The sequence below is a fragment of the Penaeus monodon genome, chromosome 1, assembly GCF_015228065.2.
Source record: "Penaeus monodon isolate SGIC_2016 chromosome 1, NSTDA_Pmon_1, whole genome shotgun sequence".
Classification (NCBI taxonomy): Eukaryota; Metazoa; Arthropoda; class Malacostraca; order Decapoda; family Penaeidae; genus Penaeus; species Penaeus monodon.
In genome coordinates, this window is record NC_051386.1 from 3,650,495 (window position 1) to 3,654,369 (window position 3,875).

Below are 3,875 nucleotides of genomic sequence, written 5' to 3' on the forward strand. Positions count from 1 at the left end.
TGATGATTATGGTGCAATAGCAACAATGATAATGATAATGATAACAATGATGATGATAATGATGATGATGATGATGATGATGAAGATGACGATGATGATGATGAAGATGACGATGATGATGATGATGATGACGATGATGATGATGATTGTAACACTGATTTTCTTTATTTAACAATGTGAACAACAACTAAACTGACAATATAGATCCCTATAGCGCGGAGTCTTCAATCCTCTTAATGATACCTGTACATAAGGCCAATTTTTCCTGCACTTACCAATCGAATTCACAATCTCGAAATAAAATAATGATCTGTTTATGTCCCTGCAATATATAAAAATAAAAATCAAAGAATAATTTAAATAAAAAAGGTCGAAATAAAGGATATGAAGAACTTTGTAAATCAGGAGAAATTGCAGGATATTCAAGAAACGTCAAATCAACGAACCATTTCCTTGTAAAACACTTGAATCGATGGCGGAGGAGAGCGCCTGGGATACATACTGTGGGGGGGTGGGAGCGTCTGGGATACATACTGTGGGAGAGAACGCCTGGGATACATACTGTGGGGGAAAAGCGCCTGGGATACATACTGTAGGGGAAAAACGCCTGGGAAACTCGGGAACTGACCCAGGACAAAGTGCAGCGACTCCTACAGGAGAAAATCGACCTGGGACATTAGACCGCTTTCAGGATCGTGATCAAGAAAACCAAAACATAGGTGTGTGAAGACCTGTGCTAATCCTCCGTCCAGCTAAGGAAGCAACAGCCACCGCAACCGAGGCAGGTTCGCGTCGAAGGGAAGAGAGCTTTTCCGACCCACAGAAAGCTCACCGTCCGCCCACGTTCTGAGAATCAGTCACCCTTAAACCCTATCACTTACCGGCCGATGCGAGTCCCGTTACTGAGAAGTGATAGGGATCGAGATAACGACGCAGATGATGCTGTTGTGGCGTCTCCCAGTACCGTTGAAGACGCAGCGGCAAATGACAGAGGCTAACAGTGAATTTAGCAAAGGGTCATAACATACGATTGTTGTACAGTGATGATGATAATGAGAATGATAATAGTAATAATTATAATAAGGATAATACTGCTACTACTGTTACTAATACTACTACTAATAATAATAATGATAATGATAATAATGGTAATGATGATAATAATTGTAATAATGATAATACTACTACTACTAATAATAATAGTAGCGATAAAATAATAATAATATAATAATAATAATAATAATAATAATAATAATAATAATAATAATAATAATAATAACAATAACAAAATAATAACAATAACAATAATGATAATGGTAATAGAATGAATGATGATAATAGGAAAGCAGTAATGATTATGATTATAAAGACAATGATGATGAAAATAATAATAATAATAATAATAATAATAATAATAATAATAATAATAATAATAATAATAACAATAACAACATCACTAATAATAACACTGATAATAATAATAATAACGACAATAACACCCCCACCAATAACATTGATAATGATAATAACAACACTGCTAAAAATAGTAACAATGATAATGGTCATAGCAGCAGGAAAGGCAGCAATGATAAACAGATAATATATAAATCCTAATAAGATCCATCAACGCATTTCACATCAAAGCGTATACATCTCGGTCAGGTGGATGCGCCTTGCTATTTTACAAAATTTCATTTTCTCGTCGACCAAAAAAGAAAAATGTTTTGAATCAGCTGACCAAAGGCGTGCTGAGAGCCCTCTGTCGGGGGATGCTGAACCACGGTGTGTGTGTGTGTGTGTGTGTGTGTGTGTGTGTGTGTGTGTGTGTGTGTGTGTGTGTGTGTGTGTGTGTCTGTGCTGATGCTGAAGAAAAACTGGATTATAGTTCCATTTGTGAAGAGCTTGGAACAGAGGCAGCCAAAATGAGAGTTATTGGTGTATGCAGCGAGAGCAATTAGATTTTGTTTTGCTTGAGTTTAGCGTGAATACCGCAGCAATAAATGCAAGTGCCTTTAGCAAAATTATGATTACTGATATTAGCATCGCTATCATTACTGGTAACATTATCAGTAATGTTGCTGGTCTTATAACTTCCATTAATTATTTCATTTCATTTCTCACTAGCAGCCGTGATATTATTACCATTATCATCTTTATCATGTGTCGGTTATCCGACACACGTGTGTGTGTGTGTGTGTGTGTGTGTGTGCGTGTGTGTATACTAACAGGTTGAATCATTCTTGTATAAGAACTTATCATGATGTATTTTGTCCCTCTCCTCCTTGGCTTGCCTTGCGAAGTACTGTCACCTCAGAGAGGAAACTTTTACCCTCTGACTAAGCAGAATTTCCAGAAGATTTATGGAAGAGGAAGAATAAGAAAGAGGAAGACCCTCCTGACGACGAAAGCAACAAAAAGAAACAACTTTTGGGGAAGCATTGCAAAGTTAATCGGCAAATACTCCAAAAGAAAATTTAACTTCTATACGATTCCAGACTGTGGAGCAATCAATATTTCTTAATCAAAGTCCTATAGGCGTTCTACATAAGTACAAGACATAAATCTGTTATAAAACTAAGTAGTGATGTCCCTCTAAGGATCCGCTAATTGGTAAATTGGACTAATTGTCGGTAACGTCAGCACGCCTGTAATCTGGGGCGTTCTCAAACAAGCGGCAGAGACGAGGAAGTATTGCTACACTGGGTACCTCGGCAAACAATGTAGCAGCTTAAGGAAAGTAACATTATCTATGCTTTTAAAATATCATCAAGAAATATACCATAGAATATGGCTTGTTGACATAATTTGTTAACGTTATAGAGTTTTAAACTACTTCGGGAAATTCAGCGAAGGTATAAAATCCACCGCGTTTGTGATTAAAAGGAGTTAGGACCTAAAGACGAATCCAGTTTCACTTGAGGCGCTGCTGACTTTTATTTGATTTCATATCGCCATGTTGCTCTTGATTTTTTTATTATTATTATAATATTTTGTTTGATTGTTTATTTATTTTTGTTTGTATTATTAATTATTATTAATAATAATTAATGATGATATTAATAATAATAATAATAATAAGAATAATAATAATAATAATAATTATTATTATTTTATTATTATTATTATTATTATTATTATTATTGTTATCATTATTATTTTTTTTATTCTTGTTATTAGTTCTATTATCATTATTGTTGTTGCTGTTATTATTATCATTATAGTAATAATAATGATAATAATGATCATCATCATCATCATCATAATAATAATAATAATAATAATAATAATAATAATAATAATAATAATGATAATGATAATGATAATGATAATGATGATGATGATGGATGATGATGATGATGATGATGATGATGATAATGATAATGATAATAATGATAGTAATGATAATAATTATAATAATGATGAAAAATTGATAATGATAATAATAATAATAATCAAAATTATATTTATGATAATAATAATAATAATAAGGATAATAATAATAATAACAATAATGATAATAATAATAATAATAATAATAATAATAATGATAATAATAATAATAATAGTAATAATATTATTATTATTATTATTATTATTATTATTATTATTATTATTATTATTATTATTATTGTTGTTGTTGTTATTATTATCATTATTATTATTATTATTATTATTATTATTAACAATAATAATGAAAATGATAATGATAATAATGACAATGATAATGATAATAACAGTAATAATAATAATAATGATACTAATAATGATAATAATAGTAATAATAATAATAATAATAATAATAATAATAATAATAATGATAATAATAATAACAATAATAATAATAATAATAATAATAATAATAATAATAAGAAGAA